This window comes from Mustela nivalis (assembly GCF_964662115.1).
Source record: "Mustela nivalis genome assembly, chromosome: 2".
Classification (NCBI taxonomy): Eukaryota; Metazoa; Chordata; class Mammalia; order Carnivora; family Mustelidae; genus Mustela; species Mustela nivalis.
The window spans coordinates 43,571,058-43,593,370 of NC_139021.1; the positions used below are offsets into that span (position 1 = coordinate 43,571,058).

At 41.5% G+C, this 22,313-nt stretch overlaps 1 protein-coding gene and 1 long non-coding RNA gene across 2 annotated transcripts in view; one reads left to right on the top strand and one right to left on the bottom strand.

Annotated features, from left to right (window-relative positions):
* Positions 1-22,313, bottom strand: part of SLC26A7 (solute carrier family 26 member 7) — a 115,012-nt gene that overhangs the window by 89,188 nt on the left and 3,511 nt on the right. The window lies entirely within an intron of this gene.
* LOC309859002 lies at positions 4,324-8,548 on the top strand. The gene is made up of 3 exons (XR_014308485.1): positions 4,324-4,491; positions 8,090-8,253; positions 8,349-8,548. It is a non-coding gene; the product is annotated as an uncharacterized lncRNA (long non-coding RNA).

The following is a 22,313-nucleotide window of genomic DNA, read 5'->3' on the forward strand; positions in this document are numbered from 1 at the left end:
TTGCCTTTGGATAAGATAGAGGAACTCTAGGATTTGAGATAGACGCTAATAATCTATTCAGCTGGGAGTGTGGGGGGTAGGTGGTGTTTCTCACCTACCCCCCTGCCCCCTGGTTTTATTTTAAAACTAAAGCCGAGATTCTAATCCTGGTTAAGTCATGCCACTTGATAAATTGTAGCATTATCCAAATGATACCCCCACAGTAAAGATACTTCATAGGAGTAAAAGCCAATAACAAAAGCTTAATTATTTCTTATAAATGCCTAGGGGCTGGCAGTGGAAGTGGTGGCAGTGTGATGTCATGAATATTAAGGATCAAAAGTAATTTTGTGCGCAGTTCAGAACTTATTCTAAGCCCAAAATTGCTAAAGATAGAAGCACTTAAAAGTTCTCATTCCAAAGAGTGAGGACTAAGCACCAGTAATCCCAGAAGGATAAGAGAAAGTGTTTGGAATTTAGAGAAAGCACCAACAATAAAACTCAAAGAAAGGAAATGAAAGAGCCAATCCTGTGCTGCATTCCTTAATCACTGACTTAAGACTCTTATGACTAGCCTTTTTCATGAAAATGAAAGGGCCACTTGTGTGGAGAAAGGAAATGGAAGGCAAGGTGATCCTGCAGTACTTTTCCAGGTTAACAGTTACAAAGGAAAAAACGCTACGTAATGAAGAAAGGTTTTGTAGGGTTCTGCTCTTCCTCCCTGTCTTCTTCCCTCACTGTTTCTCTCCTCCTTTCTCTCCTCCCCACCTTCTCCTTTTCTCTTTCTCTATTTTTATAGCATTTTTAAAAGATTTTATTTATTTATTTGGGAGAGAAAGGCAGACCAGGAGTCAGGTGGAGGGGCAGAGGGAGAGCGAGAAGCAGGCTCCCCACTAGGTCATGAACTGAGCTGAAGGCAGATGCTTAACTGACTGAGCCCTCTCTCTTTCTCTGTTTTAAAATAATCTGATATTTTCTGACTCAGAGAAGGTGGTAGAAATATCTAGAATGAAGACATCAGGACAGTAGGAACATAAGAACATTGAATCCTGGCAATCAGCCTAGCAACTACACATCTTAATGGAAATGAACGGAATAGTCATCAATATGGAGACCATTAGATGAATTACGGTATAACAGAACTATGGAATATAATGTAGCTATGAATTAGACCCGTATCCATTAACCTAGAGACATGTCCATTATACATTGTTAGACATGACTAACAGGTTATAGGCATATATTTTTTATGTAATACTTTTGGGTAAAAATCCAAGAAAGAGGATTATACATCTTTTTACACATCTTTGAAACTTTTTTCACATTTTACATTGTTTATAAAACTATACAACTTATGCATTTTTGATGGAGACTTTTAAAGCAACCTTAATATTATCCTTAATATTAGAGAAGTCATTACATTTTTTTCTAATGGAAGCAAGGTGATGAGATTTGTTTTTTAAGCAATCACTCTGGGGGTTATGTGGAAGACACACAAGACTGGTGGAAAGAATAACAGTTAGGGAGCTCCTGCCAATATCCAGGTAGTTGCAGTAGAGAAAGAAAGTACAGTTCCATCACATATAAAGGCACATTACACACAGTCAAAAAACAAATCAGTTCCCTGACCTGTGGCTTTAGCACAGAGCACTTTCTTCCTAGAACATGTCACAGGGCCAAAGGTGACTGACTGGATGTAAGTGGATGTAACAGGAGCCCGCCAACATCCTGGTTTCTGCCCGAAGAGACCGGGCAGGTCAGCATAAGAAGGCTGAAGGCCTGGTTAACACCAAAATTCCAAGAGTGAAGAAACTGCCAGATGCACAGGAAGAGAATTAAGAGAAAAGGGCATAAAGAAGCCAAGGCCGAAGTCTGTGGCAATTCCATAGAAACAGTATGCATGACAAAGAACAGAAATGTCCTTTGAAATAAATAAAATCTTAAAAAATAAAATGAAAAGTTGTAGGAAACCTCCTACATTGCTGGTGGGAATGCAAACTGGTGCAGCCACTTTGGAAAACAGGATGGAGTTTCCTCAAAAAAGTTGAAAATAGAGCTACCCTACAACCCAGCAATAGCACTACTGGGTATTTATATTTACCCTAAAGAAACAAATGTAGTGATTCGAAGGGGACATGTGTACCCGAATGTTTATAGCAGCAATGTCCACAATAGCCAAACTATGGAAAAAGCCTAGATGTCCATTAATAGATGAATGGATAGAGAAGATGGGAGATATATGTGTACACACACACACACACACACACACACACACTATGCAGCCATCAAGAGAAATGAAATCTTGCCATTTGCAACCTGGATGGAACTAGAGGGTATTATGCTGAGCGAAATAAGTCGATCAGAGAAAGACAATTATCATATGACCTCCTTGATATAAGGAATTTGAGAGGCAGAGTGAGGGGTTGGGGGTTAGGGAAGGAAAAAAATGAAACAAGATGGATCAGGAGGGAGGCAAACCATAAGAGACTCTTAATCTCCCAAAACAAACTGAGGGTTGCTGGGGGGAGGGGGGTGTGGAGAGGGTGGTTGGGTATTGGGGAGGTATGTGCTATGGTGAGTGCTGTGAAATGTGTAAGCCTGACGATTCACAGACCTGTACCGCTGAGGTAAATAATACATTATATGTTAATAAAAGTAATTAATAAAAAATAAGACAAAAAAACAAAACCAAAAAAGACAAACAAACACAAAAAGAAATGTCCTTTAAATTGGATAACAGAAGAGCCACTGAAGACCTATTCCCCAGAAGTAGCACTGCTGGGGAATAGGGGGCATAGGACCCCGGGGCAGGGGAGTGAAGTTTAAGGAATGGTCCTGAGGGAGGAGAGGCAGGAAACATGAACCAACGCCCAAAAAGCCTTATTAGTGAAGAGAAGAGAAAAAGGCTTGGGGCCAAATGGCGACAGGGATGAAGGAAAGAAGAGTTTGTTTATTTTCTTATTAGTTTTAAGATAGGATACACATGTCCCTTGGGCAGTCAGGGATTTTTGTTGTTGTTGTTTTTAGAGAGGGAGAGAGAAAGAGAGAAAAGAGGGGCGGAGGGAAGAGAGAGAGAATCCCAAGCAGCTTCCATGACCAGTGCAGAGCCCAGTGCAGGGCTTGATCCCACAACCCTGAGACTTTGACCCATGCCAGAATCAAAAATTGGATGCCTAACCAACTGAGCGATCCAGGCGCCCCTGGGCAGTCAGTTTTATGAGCCCAAAAAAGATAAATTTACAACATAAATTTAGTTACAAAGTTGAGTATTTATTTACACTGAGAAATCATGCTAAATTATAAATTCTAAAAAGCTGACAAACTCCACAACTAAATAGCCATAAAAAATAATACACTATTTGTATTAATTAGCTGCCTGATATATCTCTATACTTCTTTTTCCCCCTTATAATTTTAGGCTAGGATGTTCTTTGAACACTTCTTCATCTGACGACTTTTAGCATCTGATAGTTGCTATCAAGAGGAGGAAGATAAATTTGGCTTTCCTCTTGCACATCAGACATTTCTAATATATCATTTCAAGTGTTCTCGGCCTCGCCCGTCTCTCAGAGCTCTGCGGGGGCTGTCTGACTTCATGTGGTGCAATTTGACAGCTTCTCTTTTTCTCACCCTGGTGTTTCTCTGTTGACACCTGCTCTGTGATTCTGTTAATGCCCAGACTCCCACATGTCAGCTCAGAGGAGAACCCAAAGGGTGTGTCTTTGACCTGTGACAGAAAAAACTAGTGCATGCAACTTTCCTCATTTCTCCCAACTGAAAAATGGTCTGCAGGTGCAGTCCATACCTTCTTGGGGAGCACGGCCCCCATGCCAGAGCCATGTGACACCCTTGGAGAGAGCCAGCCCCCTTATAGGCATCTCTCGCCCCCACTGTCTCTCCCTAACAGTCCCTCCCCCGGCCCTCTGGGCTTGCATTCCTTAATTACAAAGTTGCACAGAAGCTCTCTGACTCAGGCTCCAGCTGTGGGGAGAATCAGACTAAAGTCACCGTTGTGTATTTAAGTTTGTATTTTATTACTTGATAGATTAGAAATTTTTATTTTAGCTATGTAACTAGTTAGTAAGATCACATGTCATTCAAACTGTCAAACTGAGAAAGCCTCTTTTGAGATTCTTGATAGCTGTAAGATTTCAGGGCATTTCAAGTTTTCTTGTGCAGAAAATTTAAATATGACTTGAGAACTGCTGACATTAATTACCTAGTTTCTTGATAACGCTCTTGTTACATTACTGTCCGATTAGTGTTATTTGATCTCTGTCAGTGTCAGCCGTTTGTGGCAACCTTATCTTAGCCAGATCCCCAAAATATCTGCAGTCATGCCAATGCCACCAGACAGAAGAGGAAGGGCCCGAGGGAAGCTGAGTTGGGAAGAGCCAGCGTTCTTAATTAACTTCTGTTAAAATATCTCACCTGGGAAATTCTGCAAAAATACATGACCATGTGAAGACAACTGACCCTGGAAGCAGCACAAGCAAAGGGAGAGGCAGTATTGTACCGCCGTCGGCCCGCAAGGACGACAAGAACCCCTGGTTCGGATGCATCTTCTCTCTCTTTATTTCCGCAAGTCTACCCACTTATATACGCTTACATGACCAATCAGCGAGCAGGGTACAGGAGGGAGCGAATCAGGCTGCACACCTAAACGAACAACTTCGCTAGCAACCAATGCTGTTTACTTCCTCTTTGGGCGTTCCGCTTAGTCTCACGAGGCAATCCTAACCTGGCAACTAGCCAGGCGCCATCTTTTAATGGCGGAGGCCGCCCTGGCCAGGGGCCTGCCTCCGACATCTCCCCCTTTTTTCTTTTATGGCAGGGATCGTGCCTGTCTTAGGTTGTCAGTGGCGGGGAATATCCTTACCCGTCATCAGACGGCAGATATCAATGATCTGCGTCCTGTCTTAGGTTGGTATATTTCCCCCACCAATCTTACCCGTCGTTGACTACCGATCCAGCATACTTAGCCACACCTGGGGGGATGTTCCAGCCTCGATGGCTAACAAGGCCTGCACCATGGCTTGCTGTTGCCTAGGTTGCTGTCGCCTCCAAATTTGCAGTTTCCTTACTAGCAGAATCAAGCCCACTACGAGGATTATCATCAGACCAATTATGCTAGCCCATTGTTTCGTAAAGGTTAACACATCTTGCAATGTTTTGATTATCTCTGGGAGGGTTGCAAGCTCAACTCTGGTGTTATTTATCCTTGTTATTCCTAGTACCAGGTGCTAGTTATTTATCCTTGTTATTCCTAGTACCAGGTGCTAGTTATTTATCCTTGTTATTCCTAGTACCAGGTGCTAGTTATAGTTTTGGAATTCTGCGGACTAATTCCCTCGCAAGTATTGGGAGAGCTGTTGGGAGACATTCTGTAAGTCACTCATATTAGTATAGGCTATGGGAGTTACACAAATTGCCAGGAAGGGTACTATACATCCCAGTCCCAATAGGGCCCCCCATATGTCCACTTGTTCTTGAACCAAATCCACTCTCTGGTTGACTATCAGGATTCCTGCTTGCAGATGTGCATTGATCTGAGTCTGTGTTTGAAGGGCAGCCGCCGTTCCTTCTGCAAGGCTGTTCACAGCTTCCGCAGTGGGTATAGTTGCAGCAAGCGAGACTGCTGCTGCCGTGGCAGCTGCTGTAGATATAGCCAATGCTGTCACAATGGCGGCTGCGATACCCAAATCTCTCTTCTTTCTGGATAGCACCACCGGTAAATTGTCCTCTGGAATGGAAACTGGGATAGGAACATGGGTAGGGATACGCATAATCACATCCAGCTAATTCTGACATGTGTGACATCCATATGCCATATATGATTAGGTAACAAACCCTTAGGATTAACCCCCAAGGACGGTGCAGGTAGTAAGATCACGCTACAGACTTGTAAAATCCCGGCTCTAAGGCCACCCCGCTTCTTATTGCGGACTTGTACAAGTTAATCCCGGCTCAAGGCCGCCCCGCTTCTTATTGCGGACTCATTAAATCCCGGCTCTAAGGCCGCCCCGCTTCTTATTGCGGACTTGTACAAGTTTCCCACCACCTTTGTCGTGGTTTTACCCTGCTTACCTGCGGAATTCTCCCTTGCAAGGTTTTTCTATTTTTACTCCCCGCTTTACCGCGGAATTCCCACTTTTGAACGTGGCTAATGTCCCTGCTTACCTGCGGACCTCCACTCCCCGCCCTCCTGCGGATTACCTTACAAGATTCCTTTATCTATTTCCCGGGTTTCGGCACCATTTACCGCCGTCGGCCCGCAAGGACGACAAGAACCCCTGGTTCGGATGCATCTTCTCTCTCTTTATTTCCGCAAGTCTACCCACTTATATACGCTTACATGACCAATCAGCGAGCAGGGTACAGGAGGGAGCGAATCAGGCTGCACACCTAAACGAACAACTTCGCTAGCAACCAATGCTGTTTACTTCCTCTTTGGGCGTTCCGCTTAGTCTCACGAGGCAATCCTAACCTGGCAACTAGCCAGGCGCCATCTTTTAATGGCGGAGGCCGCCCTGGCCAGGGGCCTGCCTCCGACAGTATTGAAGCCGACGGATGGTAAGCATGGCAATACAAGTATGATGTGTTTTGTATGTGAATTACCAAGGGCAAAGGGAGGACAATGAGCCATGTGAGAGGAGTGGCCGGGGGGGGGGGGGTAATTCCCTTGCCTGAGAGAGCAAGCTTTTATTTTTTTAAAAGATTTTATTAATTTACTTGACAGAGAGAGTTCACAAGCAGGCAGAGAGGCAGGCAGAGAGAGAGAGAAGGAAGCAGGCCCTCCACCAAGCAGAGAGTCGGACACGGGGCTCAATCCCGGGATCCTGGGATCACGACCTGAGCCTAAGGCAGAGGCTTTAACCCACTGAGCCACCCAGGCGCCCCAAGAGCGCAAGCTTTTAAGAAAGACGAACGAGTTGCGAGAATATTTTGTGAACATTTTGGAAGTGTGGATTTTTATTCCCTAAGGAAGAGGAGTTCCTAAGGATGCACTGGTAAAGGCTGGCCATGAAGCTATCACTGGGAATAACAAGCCAGAGAGGACACACACTGTGTACTAGAGGAAGGGAAGGAAAAGGAGAAGTGATAAAGGAAGGGTCTGATTTTTGTGGCGATGAAGAATCACAGGAACTAGAGGCAAGTGTGCAAGTATAAACTCAAATATATGCAACATATGCCATTTCTTTGCTTCCTCTTACTGTAATTATGGGGACTCTGAGACCCACTAATTAGGAAGAGAAAGAGACTGCAACAGTGGTCTCTGGTTTCCCTGTCTTGAACTGGGTCAGTATGAAGGACTTTCTCTGGATCACTTCCATCCTTTAATATTTTTAATACTAGAGTTATTACCTAACTATATTCAAAACTATATTTTCAGGGTGGGGGAAGAAAAGAAGTAATCCTTGAACTTTAGTGACATAATTATATAAGTAAACGTCAGACCAGGCCTGTGAGATTATATCACTTTTCAGGCTGTAATGGTTTAAGTCATTTCAAAAATGGATCATGTACAGTCCCCATGCTCAGAAAGGGTTAATTTACTCCTTAAAGATAGCCCAGCTACTTCTGGGAGGGCTTCATTAGCTCACCAGTTTCAAGTGGCTAAGTGTGTTAAGAACAAACAGTAAGGCCCCATGAAAATGGGGATCTGTTTGAGCAGAGGAAAAGCACACTTCGCTAATCCCTGGCTCCAGACAAAACCAAGGAGCCCTTGTCTGTGCAGACCAGCGCAAACAGCCACAGTCCAGGGTTGGCACACCCGCCTCACATAATGCAGCCTCAGAGATAGGAGTGGCTTGGCCACACAAATTGTACCAGAGCAATAATGAGCCTCCTGTCTGCCCAGTGCCATCCTCCAGAAATGCCCCCAGTTTACACACAATAAGCTACATGAGAATGATCATGAACCCACCGGATACAAACAGTCCTCAGAATGTTCTCTGACCCAGTCACGGATGTAAGTGCTGGCTCACAGGCCTCCAGAGCCAAACAGAACAATACAATGAGCTTAAAATGCTAATTCGCTTATTTGGCACCTCTTCCCATTCCCTTTCGGATTTGTTTTCATTTCTGTTTCTGTTTTTTAACTGGGTAGACAGGGAAGGAAAGAGAAGTGGGAGAGAGACAGAAACACGTGCACACTCATACACTGAGCACCTGCGGATGTTCAAGGACATCTGTCTAGCAACTGGTATCCGTGACAGCTGGAAGGAAGACTTGAAGTACCATCCTGGCGAATTGGGAGGGCACCCTTGTTCTGTAAGATGCCTAGAATTTCTCTAACTTAATTGTTTCGGAAGACTGTGGGCAACACTGATTATTTTCCATCTTCTTACCTTTCTTTTACCTCCAAGGAGCAGGACTCAAACCTAGGCGTAGGACCTAGGCATAGGAGGGCATCTACCTTGAATGAAACACATACAAGGGGCCATGTACTTGAGGTACAGTAACTAACAACCCTGCTTTTCTGGAGTTTATGTTCTCCTGGGAAATAGAAGACAGCAATCATAGCATCAAAATAACAGCATTTATTAAACACTTCTTTGGTATTAGATACTGTCCTGAGTACTTTATTGTCTCTCATTTAGTCCCCACAGTAACTCTATGTACTAGGTGTTAGTATTCCCCTTGTACATACAGGAACAAGTAATCTTAGAGCAGCTAAAGAACTTGACCAAGTGATGTAGAATTCAAAATTGAGGTCTTTCCGATAGTTATCCTGTGAGTACTTAAACCTTTTACTGTGTACCCAAATTCACCTTCAGTTTCATTAGAGATAGAAAGGACCATGGGATATGAACTATAAGGTTCTTGCCTGAAACAATTACATGTGCAGTTTATAGAATGTTCAGTATGGTCAAAGTTCAGAGATGACAGAGAAATATGGGAACCCTAGTCCCAGAAAGTTTTTTTGAAAGGTAAGAATTGAAGTGGGGGTTGAGAATAGAAAGAATTTTTTCCCACAAGTTGCCCTCATTCCTGAAGAGTTGTGAAGCATTTTGTTTTAATACATCTGAGTTTATCAATAAAAATATTTTCCAGGGGCATGTGGGTAGCTCAGTGGGTTAAGCCTCTGCCTTTGGCTCATGATCCCAGGGTCCTGGGATCAAGCCCCGCATGGGGCTCTCTGCTCAGCGGGGAGCCTGCTTCCTCCTCTCTCTCTCTCTCTGCCTGCCTCTCTGCCTACTTGTGATCTCCGTCTGTCAAATAAACAAATAAAATCTTTAAAAATATATATATTTTCCAGGGTTCCATCAAATTTCACATGATTGGTTTATTCTTTAAGTCCTGGGAACTCTACATTTCATAACTACATTTTACCATGTCAACCACACTCTTCCTGGTACTCTAGTACCCCCGGGGCACTATGATGCTCAGGGACCATGACTTCTCATTCCCCTTTGCTAGTTCTCAGCCACTGAAATGTCAGTGTTCCCCAAAGTTGCTTTCTTTCTGGTTTCGTTTTTTGTTCTATGAACTAATGATGAATGATCCCATCCAACCCTATGAATATAATCTTTCCTGAAGGGAATTTCTCCTCACTAGTCATTCCTAACTAGTCTCTTGCCTCTGCCAAACATGTAATAGAAGCTGCTGCCAGAGTGATTATTCAGTGACACAAACCTTTGTCACACGCTGGCATCCCTCAGGATCCATCAATGCTCTCCGTTGCCTTGGAAAATAAGCCCAAACACTTTATCCATGTTCCTGAAGCCTTCTGTGGTGTGGGCCCTTCTATCCTCTCCAGCTACAACTCCCACTGAATGAGATTACTGATGACTGTTTAAATGAACTGTTCTTTTATTCTTCTTATCTTTTCATATGCTTTTTTTCTCCTGTCTGTAGTGCCCTTCATCTATGGACTACCTGGGAAACTATTGTTTAGCCTTCAAGACCCAAAGTATAGTTTCCTCTTGAAAATTTCCTTAACTACAAACCTCAACCCTACTCCGGGCAAGACTTGATCATGCCATACAATGCAACTGTATATTCTTCAATTATATACTACCAAAATTATTACAATTATCTAGCTTTTGGGTCTAGAACTCCAATGAGATTGTGAGATCTATTGTTAAGGCAGAGAATAAAAACTATTTCCATTTATAAGTAAACTATTAGGTGTCAAGCAAGGTGCTGGGATCTTTTTCATGGGGCTCTGATAAAGACAGGAAGGGTCCTAGAAATGAAGTGATACATTTACCCAGATTTACCAGATACCCATTTACCCACGATCTGAGGAGACAAAGGATCAGAGACAAAGAAAGGTACTGGTTACAAGGCAGATGGAGACATAAGCAAGGTCAGGTAGTCAAGAAACTATAAACAGTCCAGGAAATGAGGTTAATAAGTGGTTCACTGAGGAGACCAGTACCAACCCAAAGGTGCCGAAGGCCAGTTTTCTAGGAGGTGCTAACCACATCGGGCAGAGTATGACTGCGAGTTTTGAGACTTCTCATACACCCTGATGCTCTTTCTCCTTGACCGTTCTACCTGAGTAAATCTGAACAGGAATTGTCCCCTGGCATCTTCCAGTGTTTTTTTCTGAGTACCACATTTCCTTAACACCCATGTAGAAAACACTAGACCACGGAGCAGCAGAGTGCAAGAAATTTCGTCCCACATGACATTAATTGCTGGCTCATGCTTCTGCCTTCTCTTCTCCAGCCAGGTGTATTTTCTCACTACCTTCACTAGGCTCAAGTCCACCCACCAAAATTTGAAGCCTGCTCATATACTGGGTAGAAAATTAGAAAAGACACTGAGATCTGTCCATGCTGCTGGCTTCCTAGATTGTAACGCAGACCCTTTTTACCCGGAACCTTGGACCAAGGTCCTAATCTGGCATTGCTCCTGGGTTTCATCTTAGCTTCTAACACTTCATTCCCCAGTTTTACCTTTTATCCTGCTCTCACTGGTGGACATCCAGGTGCTAAACTTTCCACCCACCAGGATGAATTTGCATTTCCCAACTCACCTTCCTGAACTTGACTTCAGTCCCACCTTCTCAAATGGCTTGATTCTATCCCTCTCTCTCCTGTTACAGCTCCAACCTCAGTTCAAACAATGGAGCAGTTCTCAGACCTCTTCTCCCTACTGCCCTCTACCTCCCAAGAGAAGGGCTACTAATTGGAGAGGTGAAAGTTGAACGCTCTGATGAGGACACATTTCTTTCTTTTTTTTTTTTTTTTAATTCCAGTATATTTAACATAGAGCGTTCGTTATATAATACAGTGATTCAACAATTCTATATACTACTCAACATTCATTGTGATGTATACTCTTAATCCGAAAAGACAAATTTCTTGATGGGCAAAAGTATATCCACACATGTATGTTTTTCTCTCTTCTACTATATCTTCTTCTATGCTCCTAATATGATAAAAAGACCAGGGCCTGCCTCAAGGTAAGCAATGATACATCTTTCTCTCACTTTCTGGTCACAAGCACATCTAAACCTCAGTTCTAGGTTGATTTTTGACACAATCCAGCTTAGCTAGAGCTGCACTTTAAGCAGTAATGCAGCAGATAATGTGGGACACTGGTTGCCTTCCCCTAAATGTTACCTGTGTACATAGTTCCCTTGAGATCCTCTCCTGAGAAAGAATGATGAGCAGGACTTGATTTCTTAAAATGCCATTTCATATAATAATACCATATGTCTATACAAATCAAGTCTTGCCAGCTGTTTAAGACTGCCACTTGGATCTCTATATTTGCTCAGTTTTACCACCAATTCATTTCATGTTATGTTATATAGATGGGCTTGTACTACTTCTCATGTTCCTAAATAAAAACACATTCTTTGGCAGCTGCCTAGCTTAAACAACCTACTCACAGCAGAAAGTGGCTGAAACCAATACTCTACAAACTTTCATTAAGAAAATGTTCCCACCCTTATGTACCCACACCAGATTGAGATCTTTAAGGCTGAATAACAAGATCATATTCTCATATACTTTGTACAAATTTCTGAAGAAGGGAAAATAACAAGGCCCTTGTGGGCTGGATTGTTGTCTTATACTTCTCTGTCTCTTTCCAAGAACATAGCAAAATACTGTGTATTCTTTCAAGTATGTTTTTTAATAGAAATGAATAAAGCACCCTAGGAAGACAGATTAGTATTCTTGAAAACAAAATAATTAGGTGGCAGTAGGTACTTCCAAGAACTACACATAAGAAATCAAACCCAAACTGTGTGGGTAATGATGAAAGTTTATTTCCCTCTGGTAACTGGTTTGTGGTGGTCTTAGAATTGTTATTAGAAAACCACAGTATAATCAACTGTCTGATTCACAGCATCAGTGGGCTCAGGGCTAAGCAATATCACAAGTGGGTCTCCCAGAGTAAATTTACATATATTCAAGAACCACAACTACAGGCAAACAAAATTCCTATAGACACACATTCTCTAGGTTCACAGAAAAGACTGTAAATCAAAGATCATTGGTTCTAATCACTAGAAAAGTTAAGGCAAATCATATAATTCTTTCACCCCATACATAGCTTGTTATACAGGTGAGAGCTCAATAAGAGTGAAAATAAAGAAATTACCATGACCAAGAAGCTTCAGGATGAACAGACTAAAAGCTGATAAAGCAGAAGGAGTAAGAGACTGAAAGTTTCCATGGGGAGAGTAGTCAACAAAAGCAGAGTGAACATAAGAAAATTTGGTCCTGTCTTCTCAATTATGATTTTTTTCAATGACAACAAACATTTGAGTACCTACTAGGCAATAGGAGCTGAAAGGATTTCCCAGGAATCAGGACTTTCATTGCTGAAACCAGGATGGTTGATCACTCTAGACTATAAATAGCCCCTGTCCTCGAGAAACTTGAACTAAGGGGGGAAATCAATACAAATTGCAAACGAATGCAATAGTTTAGCGGATAAGTGAGAGTACTATGGGGGAACAAAATCTGTAATTCTCAACCCTAGCAACTCATTTTACTTCACTTTATTATCAGTTGAGGAAGCTAACTAAGGCCCAGGAAATTAAATGATTTTCCCTAAATGAAATTCCCCCAAATTCTAATTTAGTTGGTCTAGCAGTTGAGAATAGATTTTAAGTGCTAAAAGAGATTCTTCTTTTTTTTTTTTTAATTATGTTATGTTAGTCACCATACAGTACATCATTAGTTTTTGGTATAGTGTTCCATGATTCACTGTTTGCATATAACTCCCAGTGTTCCATGCAATACATGCCCTCCTTAATACCCAACACAGGGCTACTGCATCTCCCTCATCCCCCCTACTCTGAAACCATCAGTTTGTTTCCTGGAGTCCATAGCTTCTCATGGTTCATCTCCTCCTCTGATTATCCCCCCTTTATTTTTCCTTTGCTTTTCCTCATGTCCACCATGCCATTCCTTATGTTCCACATATAAGTGAAACCATATGATAATTGTCTTTCTCTGCTTGACTTATTTCACTTAGCATAATCCCCTCCAGTACCATCCATGTCAATGCAAATGGTGGGTATTCATCCTTTCTGGTGGCTGAGTAATATTCCATTGTATATAGGAACCACATCTTTATCCATTCATCTGTTGAAGGGCATCTTGGCTCCTTCCAGAATTTGACTATTGTGGTCTTGTTGCTATGAACACTGGGGTACATGTGTCCTTTCTCTTCACTACATCTGTATCTTTGGGGGTAAATACCCAGTACTGCAATTACTGGGTCATAGGATAGCTCTATTTTTAACTTTTTGAGGAACCTCCATACTGTTTTCCAAAGTGGCTGCACCAACATGCATTCCCACTAACAGTGTAGGAGAGTTCCCCTTTCTCCACATCCTCTCCAAAATTTGTTGTTTCCTGCTTTGTTAATTTTTGCCATTCTAACTGGTGTAAGTGGTATCTCAATGTGGTTTTGATTTGAATTTCCCTGATGGCTAATGGTGTTGAACATTTTTTCATGTTTTGTTGGCCATTCATATATCTTCTTTGGAGAAGTGTCTATTGATGTCTTCTGCCCATTTTTTGACTTGATTATTTGGTTTTGGAGTGTTGAGTTTGAGAAGTTCTTTATAAATCTTGGATACTGGCCCTTTATCTGTAATGTAATTTGCAAATATCTTCTGCCATTCCGTGGACTGCCTCTTGATTTTGTTAATTGTTTCCTTTGCTGTGAAGAAGCTTTTTACCTTGATAAAGTTCCAAAAGTTCATTTTTGCTTTTGTTTCCCCTACCTTTGGAGATGTGTCCTAAAAGAAGTTGCTGAGGCCAATGTCAAAGAGATTACAGCCTATATTCTTCTCTAGGATTTTGATAAATTCCTGTCTCATACTGAGGTCTTTCAGCCATTTCAAGTTTATCTTTGCATATGGTGTAAGACAATGGTCAAATTTCATTCTTCCATATATAGTTGTCCAATTTTCCCAGAACCATTTATTGAAGAGACTTTTTTTCCCTTGAGTAATTTTTTCCTGCTTTGTCAAAGATTAGTTGACCATAGAGTTGAGGGTCCATATCTAGGCTCTTAATTCTGTTCCATTGATCTATATATCTGCTTTTGTGCCAGCATCATGTTGTCTTGGTGATCACAGCTTTGTAATATAGCTTGAAATCGGGCAACATGATGCCCCCAAATTTTTCAACATTTCCTTGGCAATTCAGGGTCTTTTCTGTTTCCATACAAATTTTAAGATTGTTTGTTCCAGCTCTTTGAAAAATGCCACTGGTATTTTGATTGGGATGGCACTGAAAGTATAGATTGCTCTGGATAGCATAGACATTTTAACAATGTTTATTCTTCCAATTCATGAGCATGGAATGTTTTTCCATCTTCTTGGTCTTCTTCAACTTCTTTCATAAGTGTTCTGTAGTTTCTAGAGTAGAGATCCTTCTTTTAAAAGACTTTATTTATTTATTTATTTATTTATTTATTTATTTGACAGAGAGAGAGGCGGCGAGAAAGGACCACAAGCAAGAGGAATGGGAGAATAAGAAGCAGGCTTCCTGCTGAGCAGGGAGCCTGATGTGGGGCTCAATCCCAGGACTCTGGGATCATGACCTGAGCAAAGGCAGACACTTAACTACTGAGCTACCCAGGCACCCCTAGAGTACAGATCCTTTACCTCTTTGGTTAGGTTTATCCCGATGTAGCTTATGGATTTTGATGCTATTGTAAAGGGAATTGGTTTCCTAATTTCCCTAGGATATAGTATAATTTCTATTATACTATATAATGTATAGTTACATTATAGGAAAGCAACTGATTTCTGTGCATTGGTTCCACATTACTGAATTGCTGTTTGAGTTCTAATATGCAGCCAAGGTTAAGAACCACTAAGCTACAGGGTCATGATCTCAGGGTCCTAGGATTGAGTCCTGCATTGGGCTCACTGCTCAGCGGCAGGCCTCCTTCTCCCCCTCTCTCTCTGCCTGCTTCTCTGCCTACTTGTGATCTCTGTCAAATAAATAAATAAAATATTAAAAAAAAAAAAACACACTGAGCTAAACCCAGCCCTTATAGATGCTAAGATACAATCAGGTGAAGATATAATCTATATAGAGTGAATCCAGGGGGAAAGGCTATCCATTTAAGAAGAAGCAGTATGTGCAAACGTCCTGAGGCAAAACAAGCATGATCCTTTAGAACACTAAGCAGTTCAGTGTAACCAGAACATAGGGTGAATAAGTAGTGATGTGGTTGGAAAACTGAGATCCAGATATTGAGCGGCTTTCAAAAACATCTTCAGAAGTGCAGTGCTATCCAATGAGAGAAAGCTGGCTATGTATAGCCATAATTGCTTTCTAAATAGTGTATGCTTTTATATTAAATATGTCGTTCTTTGAATACTTATGAATTTGGACAATGATGGTGCCATGAGCCGAGCCTGAGAACATCCTGCCCTAGTTCTGATGAGACTGAATAAGAGGAATGAAGTGGTACTAATGGAAAAGAATAGCAAGTGTTGGGGAATATGATAAATTGGAAAGTCCACGCCCATAGAAAGGGTACAAGCACCAATAAACTTCAGCCTACGGTGTTCATTTAGAGATATGAGTCACTTGTTTTTAAATGATTACATTTAAATAAAGGGGGAAACCCTCTCAGTTTTAGAATGAAGTCTTCTGATATTTGAATGTCATCTCTCAACATGATACAAGTTAATAAACACACACCTGAGGTTTCAGTTCCATGGACACATGAGTGAAGTGATGAGAGGAAAGATGGCTGGGGAAGTGTGAGAGAGACCAATGAAACAAGGGTGTTCTATGGAGTCAAACCAAAAAAAGGTCCAAAAGCCACTGGCAGAGGTGTGGCTGAAGGAATTTAAGACAAACATCCCCATCTAACTCAAAAAATTTTTGCTGGAAGTTTGAAATAAAGAATACAGAACAATACTATAAACAAGAAGACATTCTAACTGGCATGGAAGAAATGATGGTGGCTTTAAATTAAGATAAAAGCATGGGCTCAGGAGCCAGAAAGACAAATATTAGAACACTACCTCTATAAAATTAATTAATTAATTAATTAAATTTTAAAACTTAAATAGTAAATGCTCCAGATTTGAGCAAATATGCCTTTAAACTCCTTCTGAGAGAAAACTTACATTCTTTCTCTGTTTTTGGAGATGGAAATCTTATTATGTACTTAAAATGTAAATATCCAAGAAGATAACTTCCAGCTAAAGCAACCCTGTACAACTGCCTAGGGCTGAAAAATAAAGTAAAACAAAAGAGGCTTTTTGGGGAAAAAAAAAAACCCTCTGCTTTATAGAAACTGTACTACTTGGCACTACAAACAAACTAATCCATTTTCCTTCATTAGTAAAATACAGATAATCATAGTATCAAACTCTTAGATTATTCTGAAGTTTAATTAATATAATACGCAATGCATGTTTAGGACCATTTGTGGCACATTTTAAGCACTCAGCAAATAAAACAGTACCTGTTAAGTACAACAGTACAATATTAATACCGAGGTCTAATATCTAATTAATATCTATTAATATTATTAATACCAATGGTCACAAGGGCAATGACATCAGGTATATTTAAGAGATGTTAAGAGGAAATTTAGAGAACCTCCTCAGCTGAATACAGTTGTTAAGGGGGAAGGGCAGTAAGGATCATTCCCAGACTTCTGGTATAGACAACTGGGTAGATGGGGGTGACTCTCCGTATCATATAGAATAGAGGATAAGGACTGATTTTGAGAGGGGAAAGTCATGTGTCCAGCTGTAAATACATCCCTGGGAGATATTAAGATGATGTTTAATAGGTAGCTAGATATTTACGTCTAGGACAAAAAAAGAGATAATTATACTAGAAATATATTTTTACAACTCACCAACAGAAAAGTGGGAACTGAAGCCACAGAATTGGATTAGCTCACGAGAAACAAAACGTATAGAGAAAAAGATGATTGAGAACAAAGACTAGACGAATAGGCTATTGTGTTTTTTATTTATAGAAATGGTGTGAAGCTGAGACAGACCTATGCTGCTGAGCTCATGGCTACGGAGGGACGTAGAGTCATGCCTGGTGGGCAGACATCTCTGGTGTCAGAAAAGTTAGAAGAGCTTCTGGGAGGCTGCCTTCTCTTGGGCTTAGAATGGCAAAGGATAGATATGCACAGTGCTGCCCTAAGCAGGGGTGGTTAGGATTAGAGATGGCATTTACTGTCATTGAGGACAGCAGAGCTGAGAATGAAGGGGAATAAACGGTATGAAGATGAGTAAGCCTGGTTACAGACCTGCGGCACTCCACTTTTCACTTTTATTGCCTCCTAGCCTCTAGTAAAGTCTCATCCAAACATCTGAAAACATCTGATCCGCATGCTCCCTCTGCCACACGGTACAAGTGATACAAGCTATTGTTCATCGATGCTCAGGGCCAGTGTTCAAACACATCTCCTCTCCCTCTTTCCTCTGAAGCAAGTCTAAGGGAGGCAGTGAGACGCTCTGGAGGAAAAGAACAGGAGCCCCACCTCCCAGGGGCAGAGCCCTTTTCTGCTCTCATTCGGAATCTCCCGGTTTTTATTTCATCAGCAAGGTGACATGTTGTCATGGGAAGGGGCACCTGAGGGGTGGCTGGGAAGGGAGGCTAGGGCATTCTGTTGCCCAGAGTCAGTCCCAGTCCTCCTCAGGTTATATCTGTTCTAGTCGAACAAAACTGAGGGAGGGAGCCTGGCGTATGTAGATTTGAACCCCTCTTAAGCTGCCCATTATCTAGTGTTCTGAGCCTCAAACTCCTCTTCTCATAAAAATAAAAAGTATACTGATATTTATCGTGCTGGGTTCTGTAGAATTAGAAAAAAATTGTGTGATACATTTAAATTTAACAACACTCAAATGTGTAGTTAAGGTGATTAGAAGTAACCCAGCTTAAACCTAATTAAGCAATTAAAAATATGTGTTTGTACATGCAAGTAAAAATTTGAAGGTATACTAGCTGTCATCAGGACTGTTTCTCTCTGCTATGCTCTTTGCCGGGCTGGCTTCATTTTCCAGCTGTGGAGATCCTGGGAAGCTACAGAGGCACAACAGCCTCCCTGCCAGCAGTCCCAGGACAACAAAGGTGTCTCTTCTTGAAAGGTCCACACATACGCTGGGATCCAGACTGATAGAACCATTCAGCCATCTGTATTACCATTCTCATTTTAAAACAAAAAATGACTGACTTACTGCATCATAAATCCACGCCCTTGTGTGTAGGTGGCAGATCTCTTCCCTGAACCAGTAGCCAGCTTGATGTATGGGATTGTACCAACTACCATGGCTTTAGCCGTAAGCCTTCCCCTGAACTAATCACTGTGTCTGCATCCAGTTCTCAACACTGATGCACAACAGAGTCTGGGACAACTTAAAGAAGAAAAAAACATAATGCCTCGATGTCTGGGAACCCCTCCCAGGAAGTCTGATAATAGCTTGATAATGGGACCCAGGTATCCACATTCTTTGAAGCTGCAAGGTTGAGAATCTGGTTGAGGGGGACCCAGCCTATAACTGGCCTTGACTCCAACATTAGAGTCAAAATTCCAACCTCATATACACATATACTGAACCACATATGCTAAAAATGGATATAGTCACTAGCAAAAGTAAGAATGGATCCTAGCTGGTAAAAATAGAAGTCTATTCATATATAGGCCACACAATTTATCCTCACACTCACTGCCGGTCTATTTCATTGTAAACCTTGCTAAGGTCTGACGCACTAAAAAGGAAGGTCATGATTCTTCCATGCGAACAATTCTAAATATTACCAAGAGCATTACTTTAGGGGCAGAAGTATGTAAATGGCCCTTTACTATACAGATCATCATCTTTTTTTACATTTAAGAAAAATAATAAGAAAACCAGAAGTATCGAATGAAGTCTGGAGTTATACTGTGAGGATGGGTCATGGGATAAAAGGAAATGGAAGAGAAAAGCCAGCAAAGAGTTACTAGCTTGTGGGCATATTTGTATAAGGATCAGGACAAGTATACTTTAGACTTACATAGCAATATTTTGCTGCCCTTGTTTCTGAGAAGAAAAAAGTTACTAGCAGGAAGTAATAGTCTAGGGGGTTAGGTTAGAGAGACGTAGCTAATGCCAGGATTCTGAATCCTCAAGGCTAAGACCATGCAGCAAAAAATTCCCAGACAAGCCTTTCATCTTCCCAAGGCGGTATGCTTCAGGAATTTCCACTTATTGTTCCACATGTCCCTAAGCTGCCCTCAGGAGTGCAACGAAGCTCAGCTTCCACACATATGTTTTGGTGCCAGTAATGCCACACATTCTGCATAATTATAAGGAATATCCATCTTTTGTCTGTGGCCCAAAACACTGTGGTTTGAACATCAGGCAGCCCTATGGCAGCATAAAATTTTCATGGCTTGGGAACACGATTTCTAGGTGATCCCTTGGAATGCAAGGCAAAACATTCTCATATTCCTTCTCAGTGGATTAGCGTCTTACGTGGCAAGTCATGCAAGTTAGGACTCCGCCCTGTCTCAGTGCTTGAATTTTCAGGTTGGAAACAAAGAACCTATCTCCCCCCAAGTGCTTGCTTGGGCTAGAATGTGGCCCAAATACCCTAGAGACCACAGCCTTGTAGTGCTTAGCTCGCCCACCATGTCTGGGACATGTTTTAAATCAATGACTTTCTCTACAATGTTTGCTCATCTTCAGAACACATTCTGTAGTGAGGTCCCACAAACGATCTGTTAAAGGAGATTGTGGTAGATACAAACTCTAATGGCTTGTACCTAATGGTAATGATAAGAGCCTCCAGATTCGTTAAATAGTTTTAAAAGACAAATTGTTTCTAGAAATACTTGAAACGTGCCGAAAGAGGGTCTAAGGTTTCTCTTACTTTGCAACGAGGACACCCATACTTTCATTGATTTACTTTGAGGAGGTGCGAGCTCCCCTTTTAGCAGTCTGGCAGAGCCTGTGGACGCCTTCCCAGAAAACTCTTTGAAAAAATAATTAACAGAGAATACAAAGGATTATAAAGAAATAAAGTCTACTGGAATACATTAATCCAGGTACGTAGACCTAAGGGTTCTGTGGTTCTAAATTAAGAACCTAATCTTACATAATCTCTCCGTAAAGGTTTTGTTTAGGGATGAGTTCAGACATTCATGGGCGTGGGCAGGTAACAGGAGCACTAGCAGGAAGGGTGGCTTGGCACAAGTGAGTAATGAAGAGTGTGGCAAAATGCAAAGTGTGTGCCCTGTCTAAAAGGGGTCCCCTCTCTGAAGTCCAAAAGATTTTTGCCAAATGGGAATGTGGACCCTGTATGGCCCTGTTTTCCCCCTTTTTTAAAAAAGTCTTTTTAAAGACTTTTTAAAAAAAAATTATTTATTTGACAAGGAGAGAGATCACAGGCAGAGAGGCAGGCAGAGAGAAGGGGAAGCAGGCTCCCTACTGAGCAGAGAGCCCGATGCCGGGCTTGATCCCAGGACCCTGGAATCATGACCTGAGCCAAAAGCAGAGGCTGTAATGCACTGAGCTGCCCAGGCACCCCCATGCCTTCCCCCTTTTCAAGAGAAGCCAGGCATCTGGATTTAAATATGAACTCTTCATATTTGTTGATGTTGACTGGAGAAAATATTAGCACTTTGGGGAAGTGCTAAGACAAAGGAAATCTATTTTTTACTATATTTGTCTGGAGGGCTGCACATCTGTAACCTCAGCGAAGTAAGAGGAATTGGAAGAAATTAATTACTCATATTTGTAATGTGCTTTTTACTAGTAGTATTTCTGTTGCATATATTCTTAAAATCTAAGAACATTAATGTCCTCCCTCAAGTGGTAACGTGCTACTATGGGACGATCTGAGGCAGCAGGAGCTAAATTGTTTTGTATACTTCCAACAGATATTTATTGAAAACCTACTCTATGTAACAGGAAATATACAAGTTGGTAATAACAGGAAGATTAAAACATTATCTTTGTTTCCAGAGCCTACAGACCAGTGTGGAAAGGGCTGTATCGAAATATTATAATACAATCTGTTAAGGCCTATCATAGAGATACCTAAAAAGTACAGAGGGAGTAGGAGGGAAGAAAACAGGCATCTTCCCAGGGGACTGAGAGGGATTCTCAGAGGAGAGATCTCTTTGAGTAGACCTTAGTATCAAGGGGCCCAGATTATTAACGATCTAATAAATTGTTCAGAAGAACTGGACTTTTATTCTAGAAGAAAGAGAGGATTGAAGGTTTTTGAACAGAGAAGTGCTGCGTTCAGACTTTTATGATCATTCTGACTGCAATACAGAATATGGCCTACAGGAGGAGACAAGGGAGAAGGAAGGCCCACAGAATGATGACTGCAATGGCTCAGACGGTGAACTAGGCCTCAGCAGGAGGCATGAAGAAGACTACCCCGTTGGAAAGATAATCAGGGACTGGAAATAACAGAACCTAGGGGCTGACTGTGTGCTGGTGGCTAAGTGGCAAAAGACAAGAAAGATTTGGAAATGGCTCTTGGGCCCTGCTGTGAGACACAATCTAGTCTAAGATGAGAGCCTCGTCCCTGGAGCCTGACTACTTGAGTGCAAATCCTAACTCTTTTGCTGTGTGACTTTAAGCAAGTGACTTATTCTCTCTGAACCTCAGCCTTGTACATAATGTCAAATATTCGTATTACAACAGTGTTTACATGCATGCCTAAAAATTACTGCTATTATTATTGATTATTATAATTCTTGTTAGGATGGTGGTGTGATTCAGTTTGTTTTCAAAGACTAAATGTTGCATTTGAAGCGCTTTTAGAAGGGCATGTGTTGTGTTATATGCAACTAATGAATCCTTGAACACTACTTCAAAAACTAATGATGTACTACTATATGTTGGCTAACTGGAAAAG